This window comes from Schistocerca gregaria, chromosome X (genome assembly GCF_023897955.1).
Source record: "Schistocerca gregaria isolate iqSchGreg1 chromosome X, iqSchGreg1.2, whole genome shotgun sequence".
Classification (NCBI taxonomy): domain Eukaryota; kingdom Metazoa; phylum Arthropoda; class Insecta; order Orthoptera; family Acrididae; genus Schistocerca; species Schistocerca gregaria.
Window position 1 is genome coordinate 763,832,312 of NC_064931.1, and position 17,140 is coordinate 763,849,451.

Consider the following 17,140-nt stretch of genomic DNA (forward strand, 5'->3'; position numbering starts at 1 on the left):
AGGGAGGTGCATTGACGGAGCTGTTATTTTTACTCACGTGATTCACATGAAAAGGTTTCCGGGATATTTATGGCTATACGACGGGAATTAACAGACCTTGAACGCTGATTGATAGTTGGAGCTAGATGCATGGGACATTCCTCTTCGGAAATCGTTAGGAAATTCAGTACTCCGAGTATCACTGTGTCAAGAGTGTTCCGAAAGTACCAAATTTCAGTCATTACCTCTCACCACGGACAACACAATAGCCAACGGCCTTCACTTAATGAACGAGAGCAGAGTCGTAGGCGTAGAGTTGTCAGTGCTAACAGACAAGCAACACTGCGTGAAATAACAGCAAAAATCATTGTGGGTCTTACGACGAATGTATACGTTAGGACAATGTGGATAAATTTGGCCTTAATGGACTATGGTAGCAGACGACAGACACGATTTGCTTCGCTAAAAGCACAACATCGCCTGCAGCGCCTCTCCTGGGCTCTTAACCGTGTCGGTTGGCCCCCAGAAGACAGGTAAACCCTGGCCTGGTCAGGTGAATTCCGATTACAGTGGATAAGAGCTGATGGTAGGGCTCGAGTGTGACATAGGCCCCATGAAGTCATGGACCCAGGTTGTCAACAAGTAACTGTGCAAGCTGGTTTTTTGTTTTCACATTAGTTGCCTTCGCCTACTCTCTACTAAACACAACCTTAAGTAGGCCTTGAGCTACGCTACAGGTCAGTCTGACACCACAACCAGGTACTTGTCTTTTACAGTCGTTGGTTTCATCAGCTCACACGCAGATTCTTATATTACAATCTAAAGTCGGCCCCCGGCTTCGTTACAGGCCAATCAATCAACATATCTTGTTTTTCCCTGTTACCAAAGGAATACGAAAATCAGTAAGCAACCTTTTAGTTCATAATAACCAGATCAACAGAATTGTTCTGGTGCTCCCCATATCGAAAACAAATGTAATCAATTTTGATTTTCTGCTTAAAGGAGTCTTTGAATTTAGCGATTCACATTGACTTCTGTATACTTGTCACCCAATTGGCTAGGCCCAACATCAACAAAGAGCTAACATTCACACTAGGGAAGAGCCAGCTACACCATAAATGCTGTCTGTGACAGACCGGCCTGTAGTGTAGTCTGAAGTATAGGTTAGGTTGAAATGCGACAGTTTGGTTGTAATTGCACAGTGGTGTCAAAGACTCCTGTTAATTCAAATTTTCATTGGGTATCAGCAATAGTTACAAATCAAAACCTGGAAAGCTCCTACATAAAGATGATTGATATAGTGTTGGATAAGTTTTAATAATATCGTTAAACTGGCTGGCAACGACCTTGCCGCAGTGGATACACCGGTTCCCGTGAGATCACCAAAGTTAAGCGCTGGCGGGCGTGGCCGGCACTTGGAAGGCTGACCATCCAGGCCGCCATGCGCTGTTGCCATTTTTCGGGGTGCACTCAGCCTCGTTATGTCAATTGAGGAGCTACTCGACCGAATAGTAGTGGCTCTAGTCAAAGAATATCGTCATAGCGACCAGGAGAGCGGTGTGCTGACCACACGCCCCTCCTATCCACATTCTCAACTGAGGTTGACACGGCGGTCGGATGGTCCCGATGGGTCACTTGTGACCTGAAGATGGACTGTTGAACTGGCTCATGCTGTGCATGAACTGCTCCTGAGAAATGTGTCATGCAGTGTGAATGTGTAGGAAACCTGCTACAGACTCTCTCCTCTTAAAATGACAGATGTTGAATGTTCAGTTTGGGTGACTTAACTGCCAGACCAGCTGGTCAGTATCATCTGCAGTTTCGTAACACAAGGCGCGTATCTGAGAGGGGTGGAGGGGCGGGGTTGAGGAGGATGCGTTGAGAATAACGATCTTCCGCCCTCCCACCCCTCTCCCCGCCCCCTCCTCATCCCCCCCGCCTCCCCTACTCCCCCCCCGCCTCCCCTACTCCCCCCCGTCTCCCCTCCCCCCCCCTCCCCCCCCCCGCACACAGGAACATTTAACTAACAGCGTTTATATTTTTATGTATATCACTTTTAGTTTCCAAAATTTCTCAGTCAGCTTTTGGAGAATGAAGCATAATAAAAACTAAAACTCTCGAAAATGTTTTAATAACAATTTAGAAAATTACAAGCTACGTTTAACACTGGATGCTTTCCCGCTGCTTGCCTGAAGGCTTAACCTATGTTGATGAGATTGCGGCGTGACCGGCTGCAGAAAACGTTCCAAACATGGAGAGGCACCCAATCACATGCTGACCATAGCTGAGAACAACAAATCCGACACGAATGGTCAGTCCACAAGATGAATTGGCAAACACAGGATTCTGAGTAAGACAAGACAAAAATGGTAACACCCTCTACTAAGAAAATCATTATGACGACTGACCTTCCCAAATGAAGACGGAAATGGCTAAAAGAAACAGCATTCACCTCATTTACACTCTAGCAGAGACATAATCTGCAGACCTGTATTCACAATCTTGGTTCTAACTGGTTACAGCGAGTGCTCACTATGTATTTATATCGTGTAAATTGTGAGGTAATCAAAGTCGTTAGTCTGTTGCCAATATGGTACTTAAATCAATTGCACGACATACATAAATTTCATTTTTTCTGACAAATGCTTTTAAATTGTGTTTTTCTCTTAACTGCAATATCTTGGAAGTTATGTTAAAGACATGTACTAAGCACTGATCTAAGAAACTTATTATTACGACATTAAAACATTCTATAGATGGTGTTTCACTGTTACAGGTACAAACTAAAGGAGCGAGTGGGCGACAATGACACAAGAAAATAATCATAATAAACATAGGGCCAGAAACCAATGGTTTCTCCGACACGACGTGTGCACAAGTGCAGTCGTGTCAACTTTACAACACTGATAATATCTAAGGCCATTGTGGGTGATGTTCGTTCCTTAAGGTGAAAAGAGGCTTATGCGGTACATATATGATGGTGAAAAGGCTGTTCGAGAATATGTAGTACGAATTGTCGACAAGTGTATCGGTCGTAGCTCGCCAGTACTAATGGCCTCCAAGGTTCCCCGACTTGAACATGTAGGATTTTGTTGTGCTGCGATATTTAATAGTTCTGGCGTATTCCAGCCCAATTGAAAGTGTCGATGAACTCCGGAAATACATTGCGGATGGTTGTTAGTGCATTCGGAACACATCTGGTATATCAGAACGTGTGCGGGCTTGGATGAGGAGACATGGTGCAGCCCGTGTTCACATGAACGGTGCCGATGCGGAGCACTTGTTGCAATGTGTTTGTCCTCAGGTGTATGTCTGCAGTTTGGGTCTTCAAGGACTCGGTTATAAGGTGTTCACATACTTAGTCATAGTACGTCGTATCGGGGAAACCATTGGTTTCCGCATATATGTTTATTTGGTGCATTTGCTTGTTTCTTTGTCCAGTAAGAGGTCTGTTCAGAAACTTCCTGCACTTTGTCCACAAAATTTTTCTACGCTTACCTTTTACTTATTGTTCATGGTCTCCTTTAAAATACTCTCCTTCACAATTGATGCACTGCTCCCAACGCCGTTTTCATTTCCGGAAGCAGTCTTGGTACGTATGTTGCTGAATAGCGCGAAGCACAATCTGCGAATTTTATGTGGTCCATTACAGAAGAAGATCGTCCTTTCAACGAGGTTTTCAACTTTGGATATAAAAAAAGTCCGCAGAGGCCAGATCTGGAGAATGCGGAGGATTAGGCAACACATTGATTTCGTTTTGTATCCAATAGTTACGCACCAAGAGGGATGAATGTGCGAAGATCTTTCTGTTCTTAACTCACGTCCATGGGACGAAATTGGCAGTAACGTGATGCATTAGAAGATGCTATGTCAATATTTCATGATATTATCCAACTGAAGTGTTACATTCTACTGCAATCTCTCGGACAGTCAATGTCGTTGTCGTTCCTGATGTAAGACGTCAAAGGGTGTCCTGAACGATGATCGTCTTTAACTTCCGCCCTACCATTTATAACCGTGTTAACCATTCGTAACACCGAGTACGGCGTAAGTGCTCATCACCAAGGCTTCCTTCATCATTTGGTGCGTCTCTGTAAAGATTTTCTCTAGTTTCACGCAAAATTTAATGTAGACACGTTGCTTCTCTATCCCTGCCATCTCGGAACTCGCAAACTGTGCGCTACAACATTCTACTCAATACAGCGCTGAACAATAACTAACAGATATACAATAATGAAACTTCCGACAGTTACACATTAAACACAGTTGTGTGCAGGAATGCCAACCGCATTTCGCTCCATGACAGCACTGGCGCGAAATTTCGAATGTTCGAGAATTTTTGAACGGACCTCGTAATGGCTCCTTTCGTTTATACCTATAATGGTCATACACCCTCTATAATGATTGTTGTCATTATTAAAGTAATAGACATCTTTAGCTTGTGAAAAGTGAGGATTCTAAAGCGATAATGCGAAACCGATTTGCCCAGGGAAACAAGTTAGTTCCAATTGCGGTCACTAGGTGCAAATCTGGCACTGTACACATGTTTGTATGACGATATGACATGCAAGCTGTCATTTGACAAGCCATAAAGTGAGTGAACAGTACGGCTATTGAAAAGAGAGACTGTGCGCTGTTAGTGACTGCTGTGTGTGAACGGCAGCAGTTACAGTTCTGCAGAGGGAGTACCGCCGAATGAAACGTCTGGGGAGAGGACCTATGTCGTTAAATGGTTTAAAGATGATGATGACGAAATTCGGCAACACGGGTGAGGTTGGTGTGGCACCTGGAAGAGGAAGGCGTCCTGCCTTCAATATTCACGAGATTACTGCTGACCATGCAGCACGTGCCCTAGGTAGTGCTCGTGCAGTGTCATGAGACTTGTCCATCCCATGGTCAACAAAAAAATGTGTTCAAATGTGTGTGAAATCTTATGGGACTTAACTGCTAAGGCCATCACTCCCTAAGCTTACACACTACTTAACCTAAATTATCCTAAGGACAATTACACACCCATGCCCGAGGGAGGACTCGAACCTCCGTCGGGACCAGCCGCACAGTCCATGACTGCAGCACCCGAGACCGCTCGGCTAATCCCGTACGGCCATGGTCAACACTATGGAAACATTTGCAATCTATTTTGCGCTGGTACCCGTACAAGATCCAGACGGTGCGGCCATAATTTTGTAGTTGACTAGTAATTTATTGTTTGGTACGCACAGTGAGATTTTATATTATATATTTCGATCATAAATGGTTTTAGTTCAAATGTATCCCGTACTGTCAATCAATGGGATGGCACAACACTGTAAACGTCGAGAAATGGCTGGTTTCACTGATGAAGACTTACTGAGAATATTGAAAGAATAAGATTTTGACCTCGGTGATCCAACATTATTAGAGTCTTTCCAAGGAGATAAAACTGACAGCGACAGCAGTGACATTGACAAAAACAGTGTTGGTAGTGGTGGTGGCAATGGGCTGCCCATCTACAGCAAGTAGAACAATAAGAAGCCAAAACTGTGACGAAGGCGCCAAGATCGCATTTACAGGTCACGTTCGTCGACAGTATATGACAGTACATGTCTTATCAACAACCCGCATGCGGCTGTGACTGTATCATAAACAAGCCACAAAGATGTACCTGTACTAAATTAAAATGATAATTACATCAAGACCCTAAGCTGTCGACAGGCGTTGATATACATCAACGAGGACGGTTGAAAATGTGTGACCCTACCGGGACTCGAACCTGGGATCTCCTGCTTTCATGGCAGACACTCTATCCATCTGAGCCGCCGAGGGTACAGAGGATAGTGCGACTGCAGGGATTTATCCGTTGCACGCTCCCCCTGAGACCCACATTCCCAACTTAATGTCCACACACTACATTCGTAGTGCTCCTGCCCATTACACTCATTACTCGCGGCAGATAATCTTACCGAGTCCCGTAAGAGTTCTGGCAATGCGTGTGCATCCAGCACAGAACAAGGTCAATGGCCAGTTAACCTTAACTATATGAAGATGGTATGAGCACGCAGCTCTCTTAGAATGAAATGGTAATTAAATCAAGACCCTAAGCTGTCGACAGGTGTTGAAATACTTCAACGGGGACAGTTGTAAATGTGTGACCCGACCGGGACCCGAACCAGTGATCTCCTGCTTACATAGCAGACGCTCTATCCATCTGAGACATCGACGGCACAGAAGATAGTGCGACTGCAGTGATGTATCCGTTGCACGCTCCCAGTGATACCCACATTCCCAACTTAATGTCCACACACTAGATTCGTAGTGCTCCTGCCGATTATAGTCATTACTCGCGGCAGACAATCTTACTGAGCCCTGTAAGAGTTTGGGCAATTCGTGTGCATCCAGCGCAGATGAAGAAGCTCAACGGCTGGTTAGTCTTAACTATATGAAGATGGTATCTTGTCTTTCGGGCATGTCCGAAAAAACAGATACCATCTTCATATGGTTAAGGCTATGTCGGACGTGTCCGAGAGACCAGATACCATCTTCATATAGTTAACGTTAACAGGCCATTGACCTCCTTCTGTGCTGGATGCACACGCATTGCCCGAACTCTTACGGGACTCGGAAAGATTGTCTGCCGCGAATAATGAGTGTAATAGGCAGGGGTACTACGAATGTCGTGGGTGGACATTAAGTTGGGAATGTGGGTCTCACGGGAAACGTGCAAGGGATAAATCCCTGCAGTCGCACTATCTTCTGCACCCTCGGTGGTTCAGATGGATAGTGTGTGTGCCATGTAAGCAGGAGATCCCGGGTTCTTGTCCCGGTCGGGGCACACATTTTCAACTGTCCCCGTTCATGTATATCAACGCCTGTCTACAGCTTAGGGTCTTGATTTAATTATCATTTCATTCTAAGAGAGCTGCAATGTCACTGATGGTATCTGCTCTTTCGGACATGTCCGAAAGAACAGATACCATCTTCATGTATTAAATTGGGTGGATATTGCGGCCGCCGGATTCAACGGGATAAAAGATGTCATTGTAGCAAAATAAAGCTCTACACAATATTAGTTCCTTGGTTGACGTTTGTAAACTGCAAAGGATTTCTGGAGACTTTTGGTAGTGTAGTGTGTGCAAGGCCACCATCTCTCAAATTAACAGAGAGCAGTATACTAGATCTCCTACTCGCCTCTCCTCTCACCACCAAAATACCAGGTGGTTACAATTAAAGTGGAGCTATTCACATAGTTCCAATGTGGGTTGGAATTATCGTATGCCAGAGATATGGGGTAGGTATTCTAAAGCATCACACATTTACGCTGAAAAAAAGAGCTTCCATATTGGTCACCAGGTGCAAATATGGCGCTGTGAACGCAAGAAAGGCGATCAGAAATGTTTCCATGCGTAATGGATTGTTATTTATTATAACCACCCGGTATTTGAGTGGTGAGATAAGGGCGGGTAGGAAAGCTACCGGCTTTTAATTTGGGAGATGATGTCGTTGCTACAGAGCACGTACTATACTATCAAAAGTCTCCAGAAATCCATTGTATTTTATAACGTCACCTAAGGAAATAATATTGTATAGAGCTTTATTTTGGTGCAATGACATTGTTTAACACGTTGACTTCCACGTGCCGCCGGGGGACGCAGCAAAATGTAACGCCTGACGTCGTGTACCCGCCGACGGCCACAGTGTCTACTCCGTTTAGTACAGGTGCATTTTTGTGCCGTGTTTGTAATACAGTCACAGCCGCATGCGGCTTGTTGATAAAACATATACTGTGGACGGACGTGACCTGTAAATGCTATCTTGGGTGGCGCCTTGGTCACAATTGTGGCTTCTTTATAGTTCTACTTGCCATAGATAGGCTGTTCATTGCCATCACCATTACCAACACAATTGTTGTCACAATCACTCCTATCACAGTCGATTGTGTCCACTAACGTATCTCCATAGAAAGACTCTGGCAATGTTGGATCTCCGACATCAAAATCTGATCCTTTCAACACTCTCAGCAATTCTTCATCAGGAAAATCAGTCATTTCTCGGCGTTTACAGTGTTGTGCCATCCCATTGGTTGACAGTACGGGATACATTTGAATTAAAAGCATTTACACTAGAATTATGTAATTAAAGAATCTCTCTGCTTGTACACTACTGGCCATTAAAATTGCCACACCAAGAAGAAGTGCAGATGATAAACGGGTATTCGTTGGACAAATATATTATACTACAACTGACACGTGATTACAGTTTCATGCAGTTTGGGTGCACAGATCCTGAGAAATCAGTTCCCAGAACAACCACCTCTGGCCGTAATAATGGCCTTGATACGCCTGGGCATTGAGTCAAACAGAGCTTGGATGGCGTGTACAGGTACAGCTGCCCATGCAGCTTCAACACGATACCACAGTAGTGACTGGCGTATTGTGACGAGCCAGTTGCTCGGCCACCATTGACCAGACGTTTTCAATGAGTGAGAGATCTGGAGAATGTACTGGCCAGGGCAGCACTCTAACATTTACTGTATCCAGAACCAGAAAGGCCCGTACAAGATGTGCAACTTGCGGTCGTGCATTATCCTGCTGAAATGTAGGGTTTCGCGGGGATCGAATGAAGGGTAGAGCCACGGGCCGTAACACATCTGAAATGTAACGTCCACTGTTGAAAGTGCCGTCAATGCGAACAAGAGGTGACAGAGACGTGTAACCAATGGCACCCCATACCATCACGCCGGGTGATACGCCAGTATGGCGATGACGAATACACGCTTCCAATGTGCGTTCACCACGATGTCACCAAACACGGATGCGCCCATTATGATGCTGTAAACAGAACCTGGATTCATCCGAAAAAATGACGTTTTACCATTCGTGCACCCAGGTTCGTCGTTGAGTACACCATCGCAGGCGCTCCTGTCTGTGATGCAGCGTCAAGGGTAACCGCAGGCAGCTCTCCGAGCTGATAGTCCAGGCTGCTGCACACGCCGTCGAACTGTTCGTGCATATGGTTGTTGTCTTGCAAACGTTCCCATCTGTTGACTCAGGGATCGATACGTGACTGCACGATCCGTTACAGCCATGCGGATAAGATGCCTGTCATCTCGACTGCTAGTGATACGAGGCCGTTGGGATCCAGCACGGCGTTCCGCATTACCCTTTTGAACCCACCGATTCCATATTCTGCAACCGGTCATTGGATCTCGACCAACGCAAGCAGCAATGTCACGATACGATAAACCGCAATAGCGATGGGCAACAATCCGACCTTTATCAAAGTCGGAAACGTGATTGTACGTATTTCTCCTCCTTACACGAGGCATCACAACAACGTTTCACCAGGCAACGCCGGTCAATTGCTGTTTGTGTATGAGAAATCGCTTGGAAACTTTCCTTATGTCAGCACGTCGTAGGTGTCGCCACCGGCGCCAACCTTGTGTGAATGCTCTGGAAAGCTAATCATTTGCATATCACAGCGTCTTCTTCCTGTCGGTTAAATTTCGCGTCTGCAGCACGTCATCTTCGTGGTGTAGCAATTTTAAAGGCCAGTAGTGTATTAAAATATAAATTAGCAGTCAACTTCAAAATTGTGACTGCATCGGCTTGATCTTGTACGGGTACCCCTGGAAAATGGACTGCAAAACTTTGCGTACTGTTGATAATGGAACAGACAATTCTCGTGACTCTGTGCGAGCACTAGCAGTACCCGAGGCACTTGATGCATGGTCAGTTACATTGACAGCAACCTAGTCGGTGACGTCCTCTGGGATAGGACGCCTTCCTCTTCCAAGTGCCACACCAACCTCACCCGTGTTTTCGAATTTTATCATCATCATCTTTAAACTATTTAATATCATCGGGCCTCTCCTCTGACATTCCAGTCGCTGATTCTCTCTCAATTTAGCACTATATTGCTTCCGTTCACAATTGAAACTAATTTGTTTTCCAGAGTAAATAGGTTCCACGTTAACATATCTACCAAATTTCGCTTCCCTACGATAATTACAACCCACACTGGACCTCCGAGAGTTGCTATACATCAATTATAACCACACGGTACAACTTACCCTCCGTTATCCATACGTTTCACAAGCTACAGATGCCTAAGATTTCAACAATTATAACAATCAATGATGCAGGGTATTGATTATTATAGATATAAACGAAACGAGTGATTAAAGGACAAAGAAACAAACAAATAAACGCAACCAACATAGGTCCGGAAACCAATGATTTCTCTGATACTACGTATTATGTCTATGTGAACAGAATGAGATTTTCACTGTGCAGCGGAGTGTGCGCTGATATGAAATTTCCTGGCAGCTTAAAACTGTGTGCAGGATCGAGACTCGAACTCGGGACCTTTGCCTTTCGCGGACAAGTGCTCTACCATCTGAGCTACCCAAGCACGACTCACGTCCCGTCCTCACATATTTACTTCTGCCAGTACCTCGTCTCCTACCTTCCAAACTTTACAGAAGCTCTCCTGCGAACCTTGCAGAACTAGCACTCCCGAAAGAAAGCATATAGCGGAGATATGGCTTAGAGCCTAGGGGATATTTCCAGAATGAGATTTTCACTCCGCAGCGGAGTGTGCGCTGATATGAAACTTCCTGGCAGATTAATACTGTGTGCCGGATCGAGACTCGAACTCGGGACCTTTGCCTCATTCTGGGAATATGCCCTAGGCTGTGGCTAAGCCATGTCGCCGATGTATCCTTTCTGTCGGGAGTGCTAGTTCCGCAAGGTTCACAGGAGAGCTTCTGTAAAGTTTGGAAGGTAGGAGACGAGGTACTGGCAAAAGTAAATATGTGAGAACGAGGCGTGAGTCGTGCTTGGGTAGCTCAGATTGTAGAGCACTTGCAAAGGTCCCGAGTTCGAGTCTTGGTCCAGCACACAGTTTTAATCTGCCAGGAAGTTTCTATGTGAACACTTTAGGGTGAGGTCGGGTAAGAGTACGCGTCAGGGAAGAGTTCGCAGTGGCATTTTCTCTACGTTGGCAACACTGACCGACAACGAAAAACTATGTTCATTGCTGCTTCTATAGCAATACCATCACATGTAATCTTGAAGAGCTCCGCCAGATTTACTGGTTATAGCAGATAAATATGAGTTTTTCTTTCAAATCGTGTAATCTTTGAATTGTGTATCGTAAGCAACAAGCACTATTTAGATATGCACTAGAAAACAAAATTATTTGCCAAAAGAATCACCATTCTATGAAGGACAAACCACGGCACGACAAACAGCGGAACTAAGAAATGGCTACCACTTGCGATATTGTTTTGAACTGTATGGCGCATCGGTTAAGAGTGAGCTGTAAGATATCGGGAAAGATTTTAAAAAAATTCAAATGTGTGTGAAATATTATGGGACTGCTAAGGTCCTAAGGTCATCAGTCCCTAAGCTTACACACTACTTAACCTAAATTAGCCTAAGAACAAGCACACACACATGCCCGGGGGAGGACTCGAACCTCCGCCGGGACCAGCCGCGAAAGATTTAAGAGCTTACTCTTAACCCCCTCCCTCCCCCCTTCCTGCCTTTGTTTCTAACGGTTACCGATCCAGGAAAACCCATTAGGCAGACAGATGTGTGTGCTCTGTTTCAAGCTGCATATTCTAGAGTAGCCGCAATCCAAACAGCTGAGAAATCCCTCGAGTCAACAGGAATATTCCAGTTCAATCCGGATGTTTTCACAGCAGTCTTTGCTCCATCAGAAATCACTAAGAGAGCCGAATTTCCAACAACTGAAGAAGACAAAGGAGTTCAACAGGAGCCCACGGACAAATATTGCTCCTCGGTGATACATAATTTATCTCTGCAGTCACCAGGAAACGTGACACAAATGAAGTTCAGAGTGCTGATGTACGAACAGGTACAGGCCTACCTAGTATTTATCCGCTGCCAAAATATGATCCACCCACAACAAAGAAGAAAATGGCAAAAAACGTGATTTTTTTCTGGGTCTCACTAAAATAACGCATTGTTAGAAAAGTAAGCTTTTCCCTTACAAAACCAAGAAGAGACAAAATACCAGTAACGAACAATGCAGAATCTCTAGGGCTAATCTGGACTTACCCGAGCCGTCATCTTCGGGAACAACGAGGGCCAAATCCAAGGAGGGATCTGACGTTTTGAACTAGCCAGGGTGCGATGAAGTGTACAAGGAGCCCTTCACGGAAGAGTGGATTAAGTGCGATAATTGCTCCGAATGGTGGCATGAAGAATGCACTGTTTATGTTGGACCTGGTGAATTTTCTTGTGATTTATGTTTGTGGATACTCTTTGACTGCACGTCACGTACACTTACCAGACGATGCGGCTAAGAGTACAAAAGAGCAGTGCTTTACATATTTTGACATTTAGTCTTTGTACTAAAGATTGCGCAGCTACAGCCTTTTTTCCCCTAAATAAAAAAGCTATGATATGTTATAAAAAAAAGTTTCATTTAACCTTTCGTCATACTAGATATGAGAAGTAACTGCGTAATCTTTCCAGACTTTCCCCTATAACCGAGTTCCTGAAGACCCAAACAGCAGATGTGCATCTTAGGATACACACATTATAGCAATTGCTCCACATGGCCACCGGCCATGTAAAGGCAAGTTGTAGCACGTCTCGTCATCGATGCCAGCAAACTTCAACATACCAGGTGTGTTCCGAATGCACTAACAACCATCCGCAATGCGTTACCGGAGTTCATCGACACTGCCAACTGGGCTGGAATACAACCAACTCATTAAATATCCCCACACAAAAACAACGTGTTCAAGTCGGGGGACCTGGGAGGCCATGGTATCTCTGAGCCACGACCGATACACTTTTTTCCTTGAACAACCACACGACAGTGTTCCGGTGCACCATCATACATCTATCACATGCGCCTCTTTTCACCATAAGGAACGTCATCCAGAACTTATACGTAGACATTAACATTGTTGTAACATCGGCATGACTGTACTAGTGTATACATCGTATTGCCGGCCGGTGTGGCCGAGCGGTTCTAGGCGCGTCAGTCTGGAACCGCGAGACCGCTACAGTCGCAGGTACGAATATTGCTTCGGGCATGGATGTGTGTGATGTCCTTAGGTTAGTTAAGTCCCATAGCGCTCAGAGCCATTTTATACATCGTATTGGAGAAACAATTGGTTTCCAGACCTATGTTTATTAGGTTTATTTGACTGTGACATTGTCCTCTACTCGGCCGTTTCGAGGGTGCCTGTAACAAAATGGTTCAAATGGCTCTGAGCACTATGGGACTTAACATCTGTGGTCATCAGTCCCCTAGAACTTAGAACTACTTAAACCTAACTAACCTAAGGACATCACACACATCCATGCCCGAGGCAGGATTCGAACCTGCGACAGTAGCAGTCCCTCGGTTCCGGACTGAGCGCCTAGAACCGCTAGACCACCGCGGCCGGCATGGCTGTAACTGTCAAATAGCCTGTATACCTTATATAAAATGTTTCACTGTAATAATAACAATTTGTTTCGATCGGTACACCTCTTTAACACACATTCAACGAAATTGCAATTAAAAGTAATACACAGTTTGAAAATCAATTCTCCAAAAAATTGAAATTTACTGTATCATGCTGTTGATTTAAGAGCTATAATTGCAAACAACTAACATAATTGCAACACTAACTATCTTACAATTTGCATGATACAAATACGAAGTGAGCACTCGCCACTGCCAGTTAGCACTAAGATTGTGAATACAGGACTACAGATTGTCTCTGCGAGGGTGGAAATGAAGTGAATGCTTATTCTTTTAGCGATTTCCGCCGCATTTGGAAAGGTCAGTCTTCATAATGATTTCCTTAGTGGAGGGTCTTTCACTTTTTGTCTTGCCTCACTCAAAGTCCTGTGGTTTGTCGATTCTGTTTATGGATTCACCAGCGCTGTTTTTCAAGGAATTTGTGTGTAATGTATATGTATAATTCCTGTGTACAATCTCCTGTGTACCATCTTGATTTCGGATTTCACGCCATTGTCGAATACAAAGATCTTAGGCCGTTAACGTATTTTGCTATTTACTGTGCAGGACGACATATTATTTCACTCTAGTATCGGGTACAGGGTTTTTAGGCCATTAACATAATTTTGCTGTGTACTGGGCAGGGTGACACATACACATGGCCCAAGAACACTGTAGTCGATAATGGCGTGAAATAATATGTCAACCTGCACAGCACACAGCAAACTACGTTACTTGTTTAAGACCACTGTACTCTATATTGGCGTTAAATCATGCCAGTCTTCACAGTACACAGCACAATACGCCAGTGGTCTTAAGATCATAATGGCGCGAAAGCCGAAATTTAGATTGTACGCAGAAAATATGCCGATCGTGTCGTGTTCGTTGTTATCAGGTATGGTCAGCGTGTGAAGGCTCCCTGTTAGTGTTTGGAACGTTTTCTGCAGCCCGTCAAACCGAAAACTCCACAAAGGTTAGCTTTTAAGCAAGCAACTGGAAAGCGTTCAGTGTTGAACGTAACTTGTAATTTTCTAAACTATTACTAAAATATTTTCGACTGTTAGTTTTTATTCTAAAAAAGTTGACTGAAAAATTTTGTAAACTGAGATTTATTTACATAAAAATATAAACGCATTAAGTAGAATGTCTTTTTTTGGGAAGGGCAGGGAGGGGGGGGGGGAAGGAAATGGAAGGGAAGGGAAGGAGAATGTGATTCCCCATGCATCCACTCTTCTCGGATACGCGCCTGGTGTTACGAAACTGCAGATAATACTGAACAGCTGCTCTGGCAGTTCACTCACCCAACCTGAACATTGAATATCTCCTGTCACTTTAAGACGAGAGAGTGTATTGCAGGTTTTCTACACATTCGTCGCTAACGCACTACGTGACATATTTCCCAGAAAGAGTTCTTGCATGGCACGACTGCGTTTAACGATATTAACTTAACCAACACCAAGGTAATCAGGTTTATATTGGAGTTTTCCTATTTTTGATGTGTAACTATTGGTGATACACGAGGAAAACTTGAATTAACTGAAGTCTTCGATACCACTGTACAAATACATTTCAACCTAACCTATACTTCAGACTACATTACAGAGCGGTCTGTCACAATTGCTAAAGTGCACTTACAGTATCAGCTGATCTTGCATTGTGAGTGGAAGTTGGCAGTTGGTTGATGTTGGTCCTAGTCAGTTGGGAGACACGTACACTGTGTGTACAAAAGTATCCGGACACCTGGCTGAAAATGACTTACAAGTTCGTGGCGCCGTCCATCGGTAATGCTGGAATTCAATATGGTGTTGGCCCACCTTAGCCTTAATGACAGCTTCCACTCTCAGGCATACGTTCAATCAGGTGCTGGAAGGTTTCTTGGGGGATGGCAGCCCATTCTTCACGGAGTGCTGCACTGAGGAGAGGTATAGATGTCGGTCGGTGAGGCCTGGCACGAAGTCGGCGTTCCAAAACATCACAAAAGTGTCCTATAGGACTTAGGTCAGGACTGTGGAGGGAAGAGCAAAACGGGGATGTTATTGTCGTGTAACCACTCCGCCACATGCCGTGCGTTATGAACAGGTGCTCGATTGTGTTGAAAGATGCATTCGCCATCCCCGAATTGATCTTCAACAGTGGGAAGCAAGAAGGTGCTTAAAACATCAATGTAGGCCTGTGGTGTGATAAATGCCACGCAAAACAACAAGGGCTGCAGGCGTCCCTCCATGAAAACACGACCACACCATAACACCACCGTCTCTGAATTTTACTGTTGGTACTACAAACGCTGGCGGGTGACGTTCTCCGGGCATTCGCCATACCCACACCCTGCCATCGGATCGCCACATTGTGTACGGTATTCGTCACTCCACACAATGTTTTTTCCACTGATCAATCGTCCAATGTTTACGCCCCTTGCACCAAGAGAGGCGTCGTTTAGCATTTACCGGCGTGATGCGTGGCTTATGAGCAGACGCTCGACCATGAAATCCAAGTTCTCACACCTCCCGCCTAACTGTCATAGTACTTGCAGTAGATCCCCATGCCGTTTGGAATTCCTGTGTGACGGTCTGGATAGATGTCTACCTATTAGACATTACGACCCTCTTGAACTGTCGGCGGCCTCTGTCAGTCAACAGACTAGGTCGGCCTGTACGCTTTTGTGCTGTACGTGTCCCTTCACGTTTCCACTTTACTTTCACATTGGGAACAGTGGAGCTAGGGATGTTTAGCAGTGTGGAAATCTCTCGTACAGACGTATGACACAATTGACACCCAATAGGGTGCAGTGCACCACATGCAATGGAGGCTGAAGCTTTGACAAAGACAGCCACTCAAGCTGGTGAAACGTCAGAAAAATCATCAAACAAACGACATCCGAAGAACCCGATACAGAAGCCAACAGGCAGTTTTTCAACAAGTGGCCACAAATGACTTAACAATTTTCATTACATTTGTTTTCATTTTCTGGAACGCCAGAATAAGTTACCTCAGTCTGGTTATTATAAAAATTTAAGGTTTCTTAATGATTTAGATATTTCTTTGGTAACATGAAAAGCCAAGATGTGTTGAGAGACTGATATGTAGCGAAGCCTGCGGCCTATGTTAGGTTGGAATACGACCGTTTGGATGTGAGTTGATGAAACCAATGAATGTTAAAACAAAAGTCGTGTTTGTGGTGCCAGACTGATCTGTAGCATAGCCTGAGTCCTGGGTTAGGTCGTGTTTGATTGTGAGTTGGCATAGGCAAAATATGTTAAAACAAAAAACCTTGTTGTGAGGATACACTGAGCTGTAGTGTAGCCCGAGGTCTAGGATATGTTGCAATGTGATAATTTATGAGCTGAAGTCAACAAATCTCAACAACAAAAATGAGATTGCCATAACTGACTGGTGTGTAGCATGGCCTTAGATATAAATTTGTGACTGCAGTAACCTACTCATATGTCTTACTTCCGATTCTGGCAAAAATTCCACTGATGTGGTTAAATTATAACCTCTCATAACAAAGTAACATCTAACATCATTTATGAACTATACAAAATTACGAATAAGGACTTCATTGGCTACCTACATCTGAGTCACAATTTGTTGTGTCAACTTCCCATGATTCATCACTTGAACTGTAACAGAAGCATCCAACGGAAAAGCTACAGACTCTGTAATAGCACTTACCATCATCACCACGTACATACCA